The sequence below is a fragment of the Anser anser genome (genome assembly GCF_964211835.1).
Source record: "Anser anser genome assembly, chromosome: 19".
NCBI lineage: Eukaryota > Metazoa > Chordata > Aves > Anseriformes > Anatidae > Anser > Anser anser.
In genome coordinates, this window is record NC_139740.1 from 13,183,480 (window position 1) to 13,205,404 (window position 21,925).

The window sequence follows — 21,925 nt, forward strand, 5'->3', positions numbered from 1 at the left end:
CAATGGGCTGAGCAGGGACTGCTTTCTTCTGGGCCCAACCCCACAAATCCCCTGTTGCATTCCGAATTTACTCTCTATATGTTTATGGGTGTCCCAGCACATCCACAGTCCAGTCCCTAACCTCATTTGGCCAAATGCTGTCACCACTTACCCCAACACAAACTTGGGGTGTGTCTGATGACTTATCAGGAACCTCTAAAACTTGTTCCTGTCTGATCAGGCAAAGAATTCATTCCGCTGGTTTAAACTGGACTTGCAGAAGATCCGGCTTTTACGACAACAAAAGGAATCAGGAAAATATATTGTGAGATGAAATATGAAAGAAAAATAAAGCTGCAGCTTCAGCTTGTGTAAATCTCCTGGAGCTGTGCCTGAGGTTTTCTATGTGAAGCTAAATATGATAGTTTTCTGTGGGAGTTGAAAAATACAAAAGTTCTCCTGGGATATTGTAAACATAATTCATGTTCACTCGGGCAACCACTGACATCACTTCCGCCGCGCTGAGAGTCCAAGGCACTGAATGTGCCGGGGCTTCGTTAAAAATAGCAGCTTCATAAATCTGCCCATTCCTTTAATTAGGCAGCCTTGATGACAGGATTAAGATTGAATACTTTCATTTCAGATTGGTTAATGAAGTGCTTTCTAATATTTTTATGTTGCATACAATGGGCTGCCCTCAAAAGGGATCCTATCTGCCAAGATGTACCCACTGCACAGCTATTAATTGCTTCAGGTATGGCTGGAGTGGAAAAACTTCCTTATTGAAAGGTTAAAAGGGAAGATTATGTAGACATTTGATTATCTCCTATTGTGTTTGTAGACTACAAACAATTTGCAGACAGATGAGACCATACTGCTCCGCTCATTTTTTTTAATTAGCTATTTATTAGAGCAAACATTTGGTCAAGATCAAAGAACATTTTCATATTGTGTTTTTCTCCTCTGTCTAGCTTCTAAGGAAATATCATTAGTTGAAAAAAAAAAAAAAAAAAAGTTGAACAAGCTCGAAAAGAACAAAGTCATCCACAAATGCTGTCCTTCTATTCTGGGACTGAATCTCTCCATGGATGAAAGACATGAATTTGGTGCATCTGGGGAGAGCCTAGCTAGCTGCAAGAAAGTTTCCACCAACCCACACTGCCAACTATGCTCAAATCACTCATAGGGACTTAAAGAAACTTAATTGCCCATTCCAGCTAAACTATTGTCCAGGGGCTTGTAAATGCCAGGAGATTTCTCTGATATTCAGGAGATACAAGTTACCTAATAGCTGAGCTGTCAACGCTGTCCTGTAGGAGATTGGTGGCTACTGGTGTGGCCAAACGGATTACTAAACAAGTGCTTAAATCCTACTCGTTATGTTCAGCTGAATGCTTTCCCGAATCCCAAGGAGTATTTATCATTGGTGTGCTGATGGTGCTCAGGACCTGCTGTGAAAACACAGAGCCCCACAGAAGGCCGGGAGGAACGTGCACAAGAGAAGGAAACCTGCCTTGCTCTGACAGGTCTGCGGGCTGCCGAAAGAAAAACCAGAGGTGGTTGTAGGAAACAATAACATGCAATTCCAGGCCAGGGAAAAGGAGGGAAAATCGTTTTTCCTGCTCCCAAGCAAATGCCTGCGGTGGCCAACTTCTGAACATCTGGTCTCCCAGTGTGTTTTCTCACATCATGCCAGTACCTGACTGGAATAAACAACTTTATCTAGATCCTTGTTTCTTACCATCAGATGCCGATAAGAGAACTTATTCCTATCAGCGTGAGATTCAGGCAGAAGGAAGAAAGATTTATGCCTGTTTGAAACCAGCCTCCACCCTGCCTAATTGTTCAGCGCTGTGGAGAAACGTGAAGTTTAATCATGCAGGTTTTTATTTTCCAGGAGGCTGTAGATCACAGCATCGACGCTGCTCTCGCCACCCACCAGCCAGTCAGCATACAGCTCCAATTTGTTTTTATGTGTAAATGACAGTGTGCTTCCCCTCTGCAATTTACTGTAATACTGATATTTTGCACCTCTACAGCTCCTTTCCTTCCCTGCGCTCTGACTGCTCAGGAAGCACGAGTATATTAACTATTAAGCCAACAAGATGCTCAATGAGGTGACAATAATTTATATTCTGATGGGCCAGCCAAGTCACGGTCCCAAACTGCTGTTCTGGTGGCATTTTGAGAAGTTTCCAGCCCTGTTTATTGCCGCCTGTTCAGAACTAGTTGCCCACCCCATTGCTGGGACTCAGCTGGACCTGAATGCAGCCACCTCACAGCCTGAGACTTGCTCTCCTCCTTCTCCAGCATCATTTCTCAGCTCTGTTTTGGACAGCGTAACTGGCACTTCTGCAATGGCTGTCAGTGCTGGTGCTGATAAGAGGTAGAAAAGGAGATAGGAAAGGTTCAGCTAGGATATGAAGGACAGGTTTGAAGCGTTCCTCTAAAGAAACTGCAAAATGGAAGTAGCTCTGTAGGTGAAGCCACCATGGAACCTGCAGGATTAGAGTCCAGCTATTCTTGTTTCTATTACTGTCTTCTAACCTTTGAGTCACTTTCAGTCATAGATACCTGCAAACGTAACATTTTATTTGCAAGCCTTTTATACCCTCAGCTGTTTAAACAAATCTACTGCCTTGGATGTGGAAATATATTTGGAAAATTACCAATTTTCAGCACTTTTAAGACCATTCAAGCTGTTGAAAGTCTCCTGTCACATATTCAGCTTGATAAAAATTCTTTCCTGTAGGTGTGTAGATTTGTTATAAGAGTTAGGGAGCTGCGTTCAATTTTTGCTTACAGTAGGCTCATCGTTCAGCTTAGAGCATCCCTCAAAACTGCTCAAAAGACAAATCATACTTAACAGCATTGCATTACTATTATTACCATTTTGCATCCCAGGCAAGCTTGAATGTAATAAATAATTTAAGTTTTCATATTTGAGAGAGCTTTACTATGCTTCTTATATCATTGAAAGGGGTGAATTTTTACTTTTTGTACTGAAAAGCTGTTTGGCCAGGCAGTGTCCATCCTCCCCACAGACGGGAGCATAAGTGTGGGGCTCACACACACGTGCACACGCACACACACACACACTTCGAGTTTGGTGTAAAGCATTTTTCTGAGCACAGTAAAAACGGTTATTTCTTTATGTGCAGGCTCAGAAGCAAATTCAGCCTGAGTAAAACAGACGAGATTCCCTGTGGTAAACCGACCTCTTTCATATAAAACCAGTTTGATCTGGGGGTCCCAGCTTGAACAAAAGCTGACTCGAGCAGTTTCAAAGTTCAAGTGAAGTGCATTGGGAAGCTCTCAGTAAAGTTCAGTATGACTGATGGTCTCTGCTACAGAGAAGCACGAGCACTGGAGTTTAAAAGGTTTTCCCATTGCAAGCTTTCTCCTTTTATCACTTCCAAGACAGAACAGGTGAGATGCCCTGCCCTGTGCTCGGCTAAAGAACAATCCAATTAACCTTTCATGCTTGTGAGTGCCGTGCCTTTATAAAAAGTAATGACGTCCATTTGTAGAGCTGATTGCAGTGGGATAACAATATTACAAAATAATCATACAACTATTTTAAGCACACTATTATTTTGGCCAAATGTAGCGAGGGCACTCTGAACAAGAAGTACCTACCACCACCTCTGCCTTATCTTTTGAGCATGCCTGAACAGGAGATTAATTTCTGTAATACCTCCATTTAACATGATAACAGAAAGAAAATAACTACTCTAAGGGGATGTGATATCTAAGTGTTTTAACATGTCTCTCTGCCTCTTTAAGCTCTCCTACTACATCCATTCCTATGATACCTGAGCACCTTTTGACCTTCAAAGAAATGAGAAATCATTCTTTACTTTTTTTTTTTTTTTTGAAATGTTAATTAAAACACCATCCCAGTGCATGTCAAAAATCACTTACTAAGCAAGGGCCAGTACATACTAGTTGGCAGCATTCCTTAAAAGCGTATTCCCTAAGAGACGGTTTGGTTTGGTGCTTCGAGGAAGAAAAATCACCTCAAACCTTCTGCAAGAATGCAGGCATATACAGACTTGGGGAGGTTTAAGTCTCCATGTTGTCAGCTGTGATACTTTCTCCTCCCTGGTACTTCAGTACTAGTTAGCAGTGGCATTCACAATAATTATATCATGGTCCCATGACCTCAGATGATTAGAGAAGCTCTTCCATAGTAAGTACGGACACAAATCATTCCAGGACTCAAACAATGGCTTCTTTGGAAGTCTAGTCTTCAAAAGGATTATGTATGACTTCCCAGCCTCAGTCCAAGTGACTGTCACAGCTCGGGATTTCTGCTTCCCCTCTTTGTTTCCAGGCTCCTTTCTTGTAGCTCCCACCCCAATGCTCCATGTGTCTGCGCCCCTCTCCTCTGCTGACCTCTGCTCTTCGCCATGATGAGGAGACTCCAGGCGTCCAACCCTCACAAAGCTCCACAAAGCACGTAAACACCTCCGAGGAGGTGATCTGACTATTAAAGGGCTGACCAGAGAACATTTTTTCTTGGATTTCTTCAGGCAAAGTGCTAAAGTTCATCCTCCTTTGCCCCCAGATGCTGTCTCTAAGAATAATTTCAGGTTCAAAGGCTGCCAATGAATGTTTTCCTTCTCTCTCACCTGCTGTCTCTGCCCCCTCGGACTAATTTTGACTGCATTAAGTCATGTTTCTCACAACTCCGATCCCAGCATGTTTGCTGGCACAGTTTCAGCTATTTGGGAGTTGCCTGGAGGCAGTGGACACCGTGATCCTGCCTCACCTGCAGTTAAGTGCTGCTCGGTGCTCTCCGGAGCTGTGGGCAGGTAGCACTTGATTGCAATAAAAACTCTATGCACTCGTAGACAAAAGCACCAAAGCGTGTGTGTGTGCATACGCATTAAATTGGATGCTCACAAAATGCAAAGTGGTAGACAAATCATTTGTATTGGAACTGGGAAAAGGCGAATACAGTTTTAAATATTTTTTTATTCAAAATGCCCTCATTAATAGTCTTTTCTGTTAATTACAGTGGCCACATCTAGAGGAACTAATACCGTAATTTTCTATAATTCTTATTTTCCTGTCTATCAGTTTTTGTCCTTCAGGTAAACTCTTAATTTTTTCCCGTTACGATACTTTAATTGGAAATAATGAATAGCAAATAATCTGAATCTTATGTGTATTTAAATAGACAAACTAAATTAAAAAAATAGTAACAGTGAGTACTGGTCTTTTCCTTTACAGGTGAGTTGGAGATCAAGAATAAATTATATGCAAAATTTGATCCGGATGGAAGGGACAGAAAAATAAAAAAAAATAAAATAAACAAACCCGTAAGCATGAAATGAATTCCAGATGAAATCCATATGATGTAACTCTGTTCATTAGCACCTTTCTGTATCTTAGTGACCAATTTCTATTGGTGTGAGGACCTGGGATCTAAACTTTGTTTCCTCCAGGCCTTTTACTCCAGTAGTTTAAATATGCTTCTTTCATAACTAAGTAAACGTTCTCTAGTGGACAAATGATTTTTCCATCTATCTCTTTGACTTAAGCCTGTAGGTTATGCGGGAAGGAAAGTTGAAGGAAAAGAAGTCTGACTTGATCCAAGAAGAAAATGACTAATTTAGGATGCAGAAAGAGTCTGTCTTGTTGAACTTCTGGAGTAAAGTAGCACATTTTTCTGTTATTATATAAGGAAAATCCCTCCATATATAATGGACAGAGCTTTCCCTAATGTAAAATTATCCCCTATGCTCATGATAACCATGCCTGAGCAATTTTCTTCTAAGCTATCTTAAATGGGATGTAATTATTATCACCAATTGTAAATGGATCCTAAAGTCCCAAGGTGGGTTATATAGAGATACATATTCAGAGAAAGCTCATAACCAAAAATAATTAAAAAAAAAAAAAAAAAAAAAAGGGAGAGCAAAGACATGGAAAATAGTTCATTGTAATTCTTGCGGCTCTTTAGAGTTTCCAACACTGTGGTGCTATGAACTTTCCACTTGATTTTTTTAACTCATTAGCAAATATTCAGATGAAGCTGCGTAGTAAACACTTGGACTGGTCCCTGGAAATACTCTTTTTCGATTAAGTTTATTAGGCAGTAATTTACAGAAGTAAATATCACAGGGAATAACCCAGCACTGTCAGAGGGGAAAATAAAGTAGGTGACCTGCTAGGCATTTTACAGCTCTGAATAGTTTACTTTGTTTTTTATCTATCCTATTACAAGTCTTCACTGGGTGCTTCCTATGAATCATATGCTAAACACTTACTGCGCTGCAGTTTACCCCCCCCAAAAAAAGTTATGTGGCAAGGAAGAACCAATTGCCAACCACCCACTTACGCTATTTATAACTAAAGAAAACACAAGGCATCCATATTAATTAACATCTGTTGGAGAACATGTTAAGCAGCTCCGTAACCTGCTGGCTAGAGAAAGGAGCTGGTTTGTTGACATGTCACTTAACACAGATACTAAGATGTTCCTTATTTTCAGGTTCATTTCTGAGAAGAAAAAGGAAGCGTATAAAAAATTATAACCCGAAGTGATTTATTATTATATTTACATTAAATGGAGCATAAATGTACATGACTTTTTTGTGATCTTTACAACTTATCTTCCTAGAACCTCCAAGTTCTAGAAAGTCCCCCAAAATAAAGTGAACAGATATGGAAATATTAGAAAAAAATAAAACCACACAAGCTTTCAATGTTTCAAGAAACTAGTGAAAGCTAGGGCTGATTTAGTGGCATAATGTGAAATGCCACAGCCCTTGGGTTTGAGGAGATACAGTTTGGTAATGGGCTGTGCAGGAAGGGAGAACAAGGACAACTTTTTCATTTTACGTTTGGGTCACATCCCCTTCAGATATACCACTAAAACCCTCACAGCATTAAATGGGTGAAACTTTGGCGTGTGGCAGGGAGCTTTCTAAACCTTCCCCAGTACCAGCCTTGTTTATCCTAAAATTTTATCCCACGGAAAACATTTTTCACTGGATGGAAGCAGATTGCAATTGGGTTTACGCCTTTCAGGTTGCACTATGTCCAACAAAAAGGGTGTAAGTGAATTTCAGTAGGAAATATTTCTCCTGCCATTTATTTTTCCGTTCTTCCCAGTCCCTAAGCTGCTTGGGTGATAGGTGAAGGACAGGACACGATAACAGCAGAATTTTCCTGAGGTTCATGCTGTGCAGTTGTTCACAGGGTGTTCTCTTACCAGCGGTGCCCGAGAGACAAACCAACAAATACAAGCTGAGGTAAAAGGTCTGCAGCTGGCAGCTGGGCCCTGGACGATTCACGCAGCTATTGCAAGACCTGGAGGAGCTGGGCCAGCCGCTCTCCCTCAGGGTCAGAGCAGAAATACGATCCTTCTCTCTCTAAGTAAGAGAGAGATGATAAAAATGATTTAGGTGGGTGGGAAGAAGGTGAGAAGAGAGCCTGAACGGTATCTGTAATACAACCTGGGAGGTAAAGCCTGCTGGAAGCTCAGCAAGATCCAAACCCAAAATAAAAATAGAGGATGGGAGATCCTCAGCTCATGTTTCATAGGGGAAATCAATCAAAGCGACGGAGGAGCAGGGGGCACAGCACAGACCGAGGCAGCGAGGCAGGGAGCGAGCGCTGCAAGAACACAGATCTCTGATTTCTGCCAAGCTTGGCTCAGGTTTCAAGGCTGCCCTTGTGCTTTCAGTGGGAACACTCAGCCTAGTGTGAACGCTTTGGAAAGTCCCAGTTATATGCCCATTATCTGCTTGCTTTGACTTCAGCGTCCCACCAGTGCTGATGCACAAGCATCGCGTCTCACGGACAGCAGCTGGTAGACTGGATGCTAGCTCGCAGGTTTGCAGAAGGGAGAGTAGGTGTATTTGGACTTGAAGATAGCTCTTAAGTTTTAATTAAATTTAAAAGAAATTAACTTTTATGATGTAATGTAAAAACAGTTCTTGTGCCTTTCATGGTGAGCAATTCGGAAAGGCTGCATGGCCAGCCGCTGCCCACTGAACGACATCATGTAAAGCACTTATCAAAACTTTATTATATACCTTAACTTAGCTCATCTGTCCTTAAAACTGAGAGTGTAGATGATGAATATATGAATTATTTCTACATGCTGCAATTTCCACACATACGAATAGCAGCTCTGTACTACTCTTCCGACATGCTACCGTTCACCTTTTCCAACTCTAACTGCTGTGACTTGGCAGATGTGTATCTGCAGGAAGAAGGTGACTGGAAATCAGTTGAAATTGGGCAAGAGAAGACAAGGACCTGTGCCAGTGGAAGGTATGCAGTCCTCATGGGAGCTGTACATTGGCTGTGTTGACACACATGCTTTCCATGCACAGAGTATCTTGCAAGCACTGCGACAAGTCAAGACAACATATAGCTAGTGTATAGCTGAAGTTTCCAAATACCAGATGTCACATTACATCACTTCTTCATGAGCAATGTTCTCTAATGTTATGCAATGTTATAAGCATTAGTCTGTTATTTCAAAAGTTGCCAAGTGAAAAGCTCTGAATTTTTAGAGGTTTGTATTTTTGTTTTGCTTTTAAAACTTTTTTTTTTTCCCCGCTGGATTGGGTTCCCTTTTTATTTACCTACAACATTGTAATCTACTTTCCCTGAAGTGCGGATGTGTTTCCAAAACCTTGGGCATGAAAAGCCAAGTCAGATTTTTATTGGGTACTAGGCAAGGCAAGTGGTAAATAATAGCCTTGCTAAGTGGTTGATGGGCAGAGCAGATCCAATAATTTTTGCTCACAGAATTACGCTCTCTTTCTGCTCACAGACGAGTTTGCTCTACATTGGGTTTTCACACCTGCATACAGCAATTTGTATTCCTGCACTGATAAGAGAACAGTTTCTGCAAGCGATCAGCCTCTCAGGTGGTTGGGAATGGTGGGATAAACCACCAGACGAGCTGGGAAAATGCAGACCAGATGAAACTGCACATTCGGACCCTGCTGAACAAGAGACAGACCTGCAAAAATCAAGCAGCTGCTGTGGGTTCACCTTCCCAAAGGGTAGGCATCTACACTGGAAATGTCTCCATTGGAGTCATCACAGTTGCAGCAGGAGGGGGAGAACAGCCTTTAGGGTAGACGAGGCTGTGCGCTAGATGGATATGAGGCAGCTAATGAGGACATTCCTGCCGATTTCAATGGCAAGCTGAACTTGCTTATTTTACCCCCAAAACTCTAAAACACTTGGTCAGGGAGTTTCACACAACACAGTTACAATCCTAAGATCTTAACTACTGGGTACACCGCCTCAAATCTGCAGTTCGCTGTCCTTGTAGCAAAATTTCCTGAGGTTTCCAGTGAGAAAGATATGGTAAGAAAATATGCTGAGCCTCTCCCTCCTCTGGGAGAGGATTCAGGGAGCAGCTGAATCCATACACCCGCAGACTCCTCCGAGTTGCAGAACATTGCAGCATTTGCTGGTGCCAGATATTTCCAAGATGTGGGTTCTGAGGAATGAATAATTCAAATTGCTTTATCTATCAGCTGAATGGCCTATTTTAAATAACATGATGTGTGCGTAGTAGTGGGGGGGCAGGAACCTTGGTTTCCTTTTGCTTTTAAGGTCAAAGATTGAATCATGTGCTAACTGCTGTTACGAGCTGTGCCTTTAAACATGCCCAGAATTATGACCTTTCAATTGTAGTCTAAATACTGGGTTCAGTTATAGGATCATCTTGTGGCCTGTGCATGATTTATAAAGTCACGTGTCAGTGAGTAGTAAAAGGGATTTACAGCAGATTGTAGGTCAAAAGGGTTAGGGCACACTGGAAATATTGAAAACAGAAGTAAATTTAGCATAAATGAATGTACTAGATATTGAGTGGATGCCAAAGCATGTATGGGATTTAAGCCACTGTTTTCTATGGTCCTGAGCCAAAGTACAATGTATAATGGTCCCAGATTGGTGGATTTATGAGCAAATTATTAAAATAAAAAATATTAATCAAAGCTATTAAAAAGGGGAAAGACACTAAATGTCGCTGCTCTGATAAACATTAAAATTAACCCAAACCTAAATCTCAAAGGGAAAAGGAAATCTTTCAGTAGGTAAGTTAATACACTTCAGAAAATTTCCAAAGAGCTATTTACATTTTGTCTTCTATTCAGAAGAAAATCCACATCTTTTACAGCCATATAACTGGGTTGTACTTGCCATTTTAATTTCATCTTGCAAAATCAGCAATTTATTTAATTATTTGCAAAGCATAACTGCCCATAACACAGATTCCAGCTATGCAACGTTTTAGTAACAAGGTGATAGGTTAATTATGCCATTCTGATAAGAAACTAAACACAAGTATTTGACTTATTCTTTATGTCACCTTATTGCCTTCCCCTTTTTAATGAAACAGTTAAAAAATACAGCCAAAAAGATAAAACTAAAGCTTAACTGAAGTGGCATCTCATGTATTTTCTAAATTCCTTGCTGTCAGCAATAAAAGAAAAGCCTCTGAGGCACAGAAACTTCAGAGCCTGCAGGCGTTGGAGATGAAGAGCCATGATGCCTTACACTAACTTTCTCTCTGTACCTTTTCTGTGCCATTTCTCCTGCAAAAGAACCTGGACTTTCAGAATTTTGTAGCGAAAGATTCCAGTTTCCTTCCTTTTTTAACTGGTTCTGGATGGGGATTATACTAAGGGTCTCTTGACAGTTTCCCACTCCCCTTCCTCCTGTCCCCATCTCTCATTTTAGGGCAGCGCAGAACTGCTGGGAGAGTTTTCTCACGTGTGCTATTTCAGTCTGATGTGTCTATCCTTCTCATGCTTTCCTTGTTTTTAATATCCACCTTCCTGTCCTTCGTAACACTGCCCTTCCTCTCCCTCTTTCCTGGTTTTGTTTGATGACACCCATCTCTCATGTCTTCCAGAAAAGCGGTGCTTTAGCAGTACTTCTGCTGGTTATTTACACCCTTCAGGAAACATAAGCAAATTGTGAAAATAAAACTTTGTTTGGGACAGTCACAGGCACTTAAGAGCATTTCATTAAGGTGGCATCATGCTGCCTCAGGCCCCAGCTTCAGTGCTCTGAGAGCATGACCACATGGGGCAGGAGAATGGCTTTTCCCCCCAGCCAGAGAAAAGCCAAGGGAAATCCATTAGGTCAGCAGTTCCAGTGATAGCTCTTATTTTGCTTTTGTAAACTGGAATAAGCCATACTGCTAAAAGCGCTTTGACATTAACACAAGTGAAAGAGAATAGGTTATCCCTCCGGTTATGAGGGGACGTCATTTAAAACAATGGAAATATAAATCTAGACTAGATTTCTGATTTTTTTTTCTTTCCTGAAAATACTATCCTCTATGTTTGCTCGCCTCTTTCAAAAAGTGCTAAAGGAGTTTGCTTGCATTCAGAAAGAATAATTTTGACTGAAAAGAAATTGCTACCAGAAGGATGCGAGCCAAGTTTGGTAATATCAGTCCCCAGTTTCACAAAGCAAGTTAATAACTCCCCCCCCCGGCTGTCAGCTGGAGGGTGGGAGTAGGTGGTAGGTGGTGCTGCTTCCCCAGCGAAAGAGGCATCCAAGCTGAGACAATGCAAACTGCTCTTTTTATTTTTTATTGCCGCTTTTATAATAGGGCTCTGGGCTGCTTTACATGCTTCAAAATAACCCAAACTGGCAGAACTTCTGCTCTGCCAGAGAAGCACAGGAAATAAACCCTTTTGGGTCCTGCTTTTAAATATCCGGGAGCATCGGAGCACAGTGCACAGTCCTGACCAAGAAATATGCTGCAGCGGAGGATTGCTGCAGCCAAAAGGGCTGGTGCTGGGCTGCGTGTGTGTGCACCCTCCTGCCCCTGGGGCTCCTGATGGCACTGGCAGGGCTGCCCTGCAGGGGAAACGCTTCTTGCTGCACCTGCATCTCTGCCAATATGCCCGTGACAGACAGCAGGACAACAGCTTTACGTTTAGAGAAGGAAATGAAAAATGGGTCTGAAAGTTCCTTCAAGGGAATGAGTTCACGTTAGGCAGATTCTGTTATCTGCAAGACTGTGACAAAAGGATATTTGGGATGTGTCTGTGCTTGGGAAAGCGCCTCATAGTTCAGCTTAGCAGAATATACTTTAGTGGTGAAATGTGGCAGATGTTATCAAGCAGATGCTGGATACAATAAACTGTGACTGTGTCACCCCAGCTTCAGGTGCCCACATCGGGTGGCTGGCCAAAAGGACTTTGAGTTTCTTTCCGGGAAGCTGGCAAACACACAACTTGCAATATGCTCTTGTGTACTTAATGAAGACCGGTAATTGTCCCGGGAAAGGGGAAAACATGAGAAGCAGGTCAGGAACTGCCGCCGCGGGAGGGGGTAAGGGGGCACAGCCCAGAAACGCACGGGAAGAGCTGGCCAGGCCTTCCGGCGGGCCTGCAGCTGGCAGCCCAGTAAACACAAGAAGTCAGCACACCACCAGAGCGGGCCGAAAAAGTAAACACAGGAAGCTGACTAAAAACTGAAACAACAACAACAACCCCCCCACCCCCAAAGCAAGAAAATAACGATGGATTTTTTTTTTTTTTCCTAATCCTCACACAATTTGAACAAAGTCAAGTTTGAAATAACACATGCAAAGAACACAAAGCCTGGCTCAGCACTAGCAGGCTTTCTAAATCATTTTTAAACAAGCAAGGGCTATAGAAAACCAAGGAACAATGGAGCGGACCTACGTGTTTGTTTTAAGCCCCCGAAGCTCCTGTGCTGGTTGAATGTTGGAGGAGCAGGAGCTTGCACTGCGATTGCTGGTGGTTTCCCCTTTGTCTATTCAAGGTAAGCTGCAACAATAACTTCCTGCTCGCTCTCCTGTGAAAACACCCTCTGTTTGTGGGTATGAAAATAGCTCCGTGTCCCCTAGTGCTGCGACCTCCAGAACACTTCATCCCCGGGCACGGAGCTGTGGGGACAGGAGGCGAACATCTCGGGGGGGGCAGCTGAAAACACCCCCCCAAGCACCAGGTGTCCCCATGCTGCACCTACCTTGCAGTTCAGAGCCCAAAGAGCTTGGAGGTGGTAGGCTGAATTCTGAAGGATGTTTGATAAATAAAGAAGAAACGCACAGAAATATTAACTAAAGGGAAATAGTTGGGAGAAGGAGAGTTATCTGTGAATGTCTCAGCAGAGTGAACCAGGTGGGGGTTGTTCTGCTACCAAATCACTTTTGGAAATTTATCTTTAGCATCTCAGTCCCTTTTCTCTAGAGGCTTGTGGGTCTACAGGATGACAAGTTGGATCAATTCAGTGTAGTAAAAACTAACAATAAAGACAACCTAAAAGATCTGTTGTTGTCTGTAGCATGTGAGAGAACCTGCTGATTCGGACTTCAGATTTCATAAAGAAAGTTAAACACTGATGATAAAATTTGTCAGGAAAAAAACAAAAACAAAAACAACAGAGTACTACAATAAAATAATTTTAATTTCATCTCTAATCTAGGAAAATTTTCACTTCAGAAAAAGATTCAAGTTTTGTTTAAAGATTACTAAATTTCTCCCTAAAAACAAACAAACAAAAAACTAAAACACAATTAAAGCATCCCTTCTGTCTGAGAGATTTTTAATTTCAGTTCAAATGATCTGTTTCTGCTCCAGGACAAATAAATTTTGGTCTTTCTAAGTTGCTGGAAGCTGAAACAAAATTCAGTTTGCATGATACAAGGTGAAGAGTTTTTCCTTGGTTGTTCTTTTTCCCAGACCTACCAAGCAAACAAAACTGAGCTGCCTGTACCCCTTCTCGGGATGCCTGCTGGGATCTTCAGGCGCACACCTCAGGACCTGTCTGCATCCTTAAGCATTTAAACACTCTTAAATATAGCCCTAACAATGCCGGGAGGCTTTCTCTAAAGCAACGTGCTTCTTGACCTAGGATATTGTCAGCTAATCCAGCTGAGGAAGAATTGAGGTTTCCTAGCTCTTATCTCACGCTGTTTCCAAGAGACTAGGCTTTATATAAGCAAATAATGTGCGCTCAGAGCCCCCTTCAAAATATTCCCTGATATGGCGTACTGCAGAAAAGCAAGGGTTTCTTTGACAGTTGAAGGAATCGGGTTTTTGTTGACATCCATTTTGAGTCATGACTGTCACGTGCTATGATGGCAAGCAGTGCTGCCGTCCTAATAAAAGCACACCTAATCATCCAGGTGCAACTGAGGAGCAAGGCACATGCTCGGAGCATGTGTACCACACACCTGACTGTACTAGCGGTGCCATACAACCCATTAAAAGAAAACGATCAGCATCAACCAGCAGCTAAACTGAGTATTATTATTTGCTTAACGCTCAGTCTTCGCATTCTGCTAGAGATATCAGCCAGTTAAGAGATGTGAAAGATTAGCTCAGCCACAATTATCTTTTCCTTTGAGAATGCTTTTCCACCTGCTTCCAAACCCTCTGTTGCTCTGTACTGCCTCCTTCTCTTTAACTCCATTCACATACAACTCAGGTTCTTAAAATGGCTAATGAAAACCTTTTGTCCTCCCTCAACCCCTATTTTAGGAACCACTTTTTTCCACTTTCCTGGGTCATTCTTAATAGCATCACCGGACGCAGAAGGAGCTGCTAAGCCTATGAGCAGACAGAGCTGCAAGCCACAGTGAAAGGGGCGATTCAAGGTGAACTGAGTAACGAAAGCTCCTGCAGAGAAGGACACAGATGTAAGCTAAGACACCACCATGAGCCAGATCCTTACAAGGTACAAGCCCAGCTGTAACACCAGAGAGGCACAAACATTGTCCTGCCAGGTTTGTCATGATGTTTCAGTGCGCTGGTCACGTATTCACAACACAGTAGGTGCTTGGAGATAGAAGTAGCTTTTTTTCCCCTTGATCTATTTCTTTTTTTTTTCTTTTAAATGAAAATTCAACTACTCTGAGAAAGCCACAAACTGCAGAGTAAACTTTACTTGATGCACAACGCGTAGACAGTTCCTTTAGTGTGTAAGTACCTTCTACCTAATCCACAATCTTGTCAATATGTATTTACCCTTAATAACTTGGATCTGGGTCATCACTTTGTCTTCCATTTGTTTCAGTGTCCTAAGCTGTGGCTTTATTTCTGTCAAAGCTCAATGCTTGGTATTCCCCCTAAGACCTGGGCAGTTTCCAGCTTCTGTCTCAAAAAATAAAGCACGCTATAAACAAAGACTCTTTCCAGCCAGGCACAGTATTGTGGGCACAAAGGCTTGCCAGTATCTGAAATTTCCCACCCTTAAAACTATGTCAAAGGTATTTTCACAGCTTCTACCCTGTATCATTTCTCTAAAACATCTCAAGTCATTTTCCTTTAGGAGAATAAGGGAAGTTAAAAAAAAAAAAAAGGCAAAACACACACACGACCCCCCCCCCCGCAACCCTATAATGCATGTGTCAACAGGTGAGGTCTAAAAATTTCATTAGGAAAAAAAAGGGGGAAACAGTAACAGCTGCACGCGTGTTCAGAGGAAATCAGAGGGGCACTTTCCATCTGGCATGTGCTCCACAGGCAAAAGAGCTTTTATAAGACTTGGAACTGAAAGACGACATATATTTTGGGGAGCAGGCTATTCTTGCACTGCTCGTTTTAGGCAGCACAGCAACAGCTACCATTCAAAATACCCCATCCGGGGGAGTTCACAGTGTGGCTAAAAAAAAAAAAAACAAAAACAGAGAAGCCCAGCCTTAACCAGGAGGATGGACACAGCCAAGGTGAGGATGTCTCTTTTGTGTCAGCCAGGACTGGTTGTGAAATACTGGACTTGACCCTTCTTTCTCTGAGCGTGGGTATTTTCCCTCACTGATTTGGGATCTGAGACAAAGGGAGGAATTTTGTTTTCTACTTTTCAACCACTGCAGAAGGAAACTAAAAGAAAAGAACTAATGATGGAGATAAATGCTTCCTTTCACCTTGACCGCCTCCCAACACTGAAGTGTCTGGTACCTGAGTACTGATAACACCTGTGAAGTGCAACACAGAGCAAAGGGAGCTTTGCTTTTCTTACTTTATCAGGTTTGCCCAGGAAATATGTTTTTCTTCTGCCATTAAATTTTCACAGACTTTGATAAAGCATCTTGTCTGCCATAAAATGAAGTTAAGACTTCAGAAGAAGTAGGTGCTTTTGAATGGAGAGAGCAGACAGCCCAGCAGGGAGTGAGGCATAGCCTGGGAGCTGAGGTAGTCACCTGAAATGTGGGGTGACCCCTATGTCCTTCCTATATCATGCTTTTGCATCGCACATAAGGGCCATAATGGTTTTGGGGAGAAATTCCATCCTGGAAACTTATGTCAAAAGATGTTTTCCCCAAATCAGAACGTTGCTATGGAAAGGTTCTGTTTCAATAGTTGTTTATCTGGGGAAATCCTAGGGGGTCTCACACCCCCAGAAAATCCCAGTAACAGATACCTGTGTTTCAGCGAGCATGGGCCGTCCTAGTCATGGCCACTGCTGTACAAATACAGAACCAAAATCCCAGTTCCTGCTCCAAAGAGTTTACACTCTCCATATAAATATGAGAGTGACAGTTGCAAAAGCACAAGGGAGCATTTCTCACTTTCAGCTGTCAGGCCTGATTTGACTCATCCGCCCTCTCATTCAGTGCATTTTGCGCAATAGCTCACATATTTAAACCTGACCTCATCAGCTGGCTCGGTATCAGCTGACCACTGCCTGGGATGGTCCTGGGTTTGATGGTGTGTTATCAGACCGCAAAACAAATTACATCTTCTCACTCGAGCCCTGGCCCAGCAGGACACTTAAATGTATTTTTAACATGAGCAAATCCATGAAGCCAAAGATATTACACTTATCTGGCCATGCTGCTATCTCTGCAGTATGCTTTTTGGAGACCCAATGCTTCATCGTGGCTCAAGTTTTCATGGCCCATAAACTTTGACTTATGGACAGATGAAGGTCATAAACACTTCACTCTTTTGGGGTCTCTGTAGAGATGTGCAACCCACTATATTGATGTCCAAGCACAAGCAGACTGCTTCATCTCCCAGGAAGTGTTGGGCAATCAGTTTAGCTCCAATATTTTTATTGTTATTCAAAACCTGAAATGCAGTCCCGTTCCAACCTTGAAATTGTTATCAACTCAGGGTGACACATCAACAATCCTGTTGGGTAAATCAGAGAGCTGAGCAGCAGGGCTTTTCCTGCTCAGTGCCTCTCCCCCAGTTCCTATGACAGATTTTATTTTTCAGAGTATTTATCTTTCCTGGGTCCTGTAAAGCAAAGACACCTAACTGAATTGAGACCTCTTCAGTTAATTGTGCAGGGGTCAGCTCTGCCAGCCTCTGAGCTATTTGAAGGGCTCCTAGCCTATGGGCAATTCAGTGTAAGGCAGGGAAAGAACAGTATGCTGCTCATAATAGCAGGAGCACAGAAAGGAATCGAGGGGTCAAAAGAGACTTCTTAGAAGAGAAATAAAAGCGTTGGCAAGATTACCTATTTTAAAAACAAGCAACAAAACTGTTTCTCAGTGTCCAAGCTGGAAACAAGCTGATCAGCCCTAACAAAAAGCTAACACAGCAGATCATTCCAGCAGGCTGAGTGCCTCCAGGACTTCACTATTCTTATGCCAAACAGGAAGATAGCAGCTAATCAAACCTGCTAACAGAGCATTTCTCACTCACTTTTGTGTATCCTTTGCTTTTCCCCGAAAGCACGAGTGCATGTCACACAGTCTATTATACTGTAAGCAGCACGATATTTAATTTATTTGCTTTAATTCAGCCACCCAACAGGGAAGAAGCTACAGTCAGGGAAATCAGCCAAACCAGTTACTTAAGTTCACTGGGAAGGAGCCACATGTACTGGGACTGCTTGTATTTACCACAGCTCATTTGGATGGACATACAGGGTGGCTCTGAGGTCCATCTAGGTGATCACCCTGCTTCTGAAGTAAAAGAGAGCAACAAGCTTTCGGCTATACTCAATAACGTGCTCTCCTAGCTTCCATAGGTCTGCAAAGCAACTAATGCTGGGAAGGTGTCACTCTTAAAATGAAAAGTGTTTGTTTTAATTGTTGCACCCACAGCTGAGGCTGCTGAGTCATTCTGGGATGTGGTGTTCCCGCTTCAAACCTTCTTAGCTCCCATATCTGCTGCTTCCACACCCGGCAGAGGCCAGCTCAGAGAAATACCACTAGGCTGTACTAACTAACATACGTGACTTTCAAGGGAGACAGATGTCACTGTATTTCTAAAATGAGCCCTGAACCTGCTAATGTTGGGATATTTGTTGGTTAGATTGCCCTTCTGGGAAGCAACCCACGACATGACAGAGAAAGAGGGGTGTTCTTTGGAGGGGGTTTGGTGGTTGATGGTCTAGCTACTGCTTTTTACACCAGTAAGTCAAATCGAGGCATGAAAATAGATAGAAATGCTGGAACACACGCACACACACCTCTTTTCTGACCTGCTGAATTTCCTAGTAAGTTTCAGAAGCACGGTTACAAATGGGGCAGGTGGGAATTATGCAGTTTAAGCTGGTTTTATTTGGTTGTCTCACTTTGATTAAAAAAATCTCCAGTCAGAACTAACAACTGTATCTATGGGGTCTGAACAGAGAAGTACATCAACATATGTGAGGGGTTACTGTGTGTGTGTTATAAAGGCACGTGTGTGTCTCTGTGGCATTATTCCTGAAAACAAATTCCCAGTGTTTTTCTTTTCACACTTTTAAATGTAAATGTTGAAAGTTCAGAGAACACTAATAAAATATGAATGATGAACATTCCTCGCTCCCTGGTTTAAAGAACGGCCCAAGTCACGAGTAACATAAAACCATAGATTTTTCCCAGGAGTAATAGTAGAAACTTCATTACTTGAATCATTTGTAATCAGACTAGACAAAGCAGAGAAGATTGTACTCCAGGGTGCAATCTTCAATCACTTCCCTCCCACCCAGAGAACCTTCCCCAGCTGCTGGCATGTGTCTTTACTTACAGAGTACTTGCCAAGACAGGTCCTTTGCTTTCCTAATCATACCATTACTAATGAACAAATACAAGCTTCCAAATCAAAGCTTCCAAAATATTGCATGTACATTCTACCTGAATAGCCATTTATGTTCAAAAATACTGGACTAAATACTATTCACATGCCTTTAATCTCTGAAATGTATTAACAGTATATGTGCTGTCCTGATCTTTTTTGCCATTCAGCACACAGAAGTCAACTGGCAACACAGGTAGAAAAGTAAGAAAGATCTGATCTGTAAAAGATCTGTTTAAAATTTTCATGGAGGTTAAAGCACAAAATCTGAGTTAATGAACATAAAATGCTTCAATTTTCCTGAATGCTGTGGTAAGCAAGGACTGATTTCTAGCTCAGATGTTTTAGCGTGTCTGATAATGAATTCTACAAAGACAAATTATCCAGATATCTCCTTGAGAGCTTCCATTTCATTGCAGAAATGAATTTTGCAGTCTTTGTTACACAAGCTGTGTTGACAGTGAAAATTCAGTATAGCATGAGGATAAACAGGCCTGAGGAGTATAAGTCCAAGAGCTTAAACAAACAAACAAACAAAAAACAACTTGGAATCCAAGCCAGATCCAAGCACAGGGATCCACCCAGAGCTGGTCACCTGGGCATGAATGAGTCTGCACTCTGCTTCTCAAGTTCTCATCTAAGGACGGGATTAGGACCTTCTTCTCCAAGTACGCAGCTCTTCCATTTTGGAAGGCAGCAGTGATTTTTAGTTCGGTCTGTGGTGGTCCAGGCACCTTTAGTTTAGGACACCAATAAAACACGTCTAAAGAAGCTTAACTTTGCTGCCAGTAGCTTTGAAGTTCCCTTCGCAGGAATCCTTAACAACTTTGGAAAAGATTTAGGTATCCATAAATTGAGACCTCGAGAAGTACAGAAGCAGCTTTAGACAATAAAGCAGGTTCCAATAGGAAGCAGCAGGATGCACGAACACCAGCTTTTCCATGCAAATACCAGCCAGGCCGTGGACCGGTCCAGCTCTTCTGTGATAGTTCTGTGCACTTAACCCCATAGCTGGAATTAATATGCTTTTCATCACAAGTCCTGTTAAACACGGCCATACATTCACATACACTAATGCAATATTTTGAAAAGAGGGCTTGTGTCAGATATCCCAAGTAAGTCATCTGGCTCTCTTGCCTATCTGCACGTGCCTTAACCTTCATCCAAGCTTTTTCTGCTCTGCACGCCCCAGCAGGTGTTCCCCGCGGGCTTTGGCTGGCTCCGGGCATGCAATTCAAACTGCTTTGAAATCAAAAGTCTTTGTTCAGTTTGTAGGAATGCGTTAATACAATAAAGTCTTAACAATTAGGAACAGCATCGAGCCCCCATGAATCACTTTTCACACTGTTTTGCATCCTCTGTGTATGTTTGTCCTTCTTCCCAAGGCTATTCCCAAGCTATTGCTTTTCCCCTGGAGTCCTATTAAAGTCTATTCTTTGTATTTACTAACAGGAAGCATCACAGTTCTGTCCTCACCAGCTTCACTCACAGGCCCTCTTAATTATTAGTATCTTTTTTTTTTTTTTAAAGCTTATTTGGCAAAGTCTATGTTCCTCTATTCTTCCTGGCTAGCAGGTTATTTCTTTCTTCCTCAAGGTGCAATCCGGTTTCCTTTTGTTGTTAAATCACCGAATACTGATATTTTCCTGGATATTGTGGGAAAGCGTCCTGGTTGACAACTTCTTTTCATTTCCATCCTGATTAGCAAACAAATAATAAGTGGAAGCATAATTTACGGTTTGATTTAAGCTATCTCATTCACATTTGGAAGGAAATCTAGGATGACTAAATCTGTAGAGGGAAGGCACGATAAGCGGTATTAAGAAACTGTCAGGGATTGGAATTGCATTACAAGTTCCTGTTTTATTGTCATGGGCTTTGGTCTCTCATATTGAGACACGTCAGTACTAGAGAACCTGTAAAGATGTAATACCCAGAAAATTAGCTAGAAAATCTTAACATTGAAGAAAAAAGTTCGGTAAGATGCAAGACTGGCATCTTGCATCTCACTGTCTCTTGAGCTTACCAATATATTCCTTCATTAATTTCTTGGCACAGTTCCTCTGTTGATAGCTATCCTTAGCATGAAGCATTGCTTTACAGTTAGAGTCTAAGCTTTTGCTGCATAACAATTACATATATAGTGTTTTTTTGTTTATATACATAGATTCATATATATGTGTATATATAAACTCTTACACATGTATAAAATTCTTAAGAAACTTTTCCTGTCTATGGGTGATCAGAGCCTGTACTCTCCCTTTCAAGAGCAGCTGAAGGTGTTTGGCAGATTCAGCAGAGAATCCCCCTGCCCCTTCACATTTCCAGATTTTGGTGACCACGTTCCAGTGCTGGTATTGATATCAAGCCTCAGGGAAACTCTCAGATAATTTCTTCCTCCCCCACTTAATGCCAAGGTGGGCATTTCCATTCCTTTAGGTTTCAAAACCAAACGCAGTCAAAGCCACACCAGTCTTCAGACCTCACTGAAGCTGATGATCAGCCAAACATTATTATTATTATTATTATTTAGCACTTGCTTTAGCTCCTAAAGATCTTTTTTTTTTCTTTTTTTTTTTTCCACTCACTGTGAAAAGTAAAAGCAGGAAATCTCTCCTTCCTGACCGACCCAAATCAAAACAGATTGACAGAAAAGAACCACGGCTTCCCAGCCCTTAAGCATGAACTTGGCAGTTTATGTTTGTCTCTCAACCATATAACCTGCCAAGAGGTTGGGACAGGATTCGATCACTGGTGTAGCTGCCAGCCAGGATGCAGAACCTCTTTCAAAATTATTTCTGAAACTGAAATTAACTCAGTATTAACACGTCATTCTGTACGTTTTCTAGCCACAGCTAGCTTTTCCTTGCATCTTGGAAAATATCAAGTGGTTCCACTAACGGCATGTATCTAATTTAGTCCAAAATGAATGTGCTGTTGAATTTTTTGTCTGT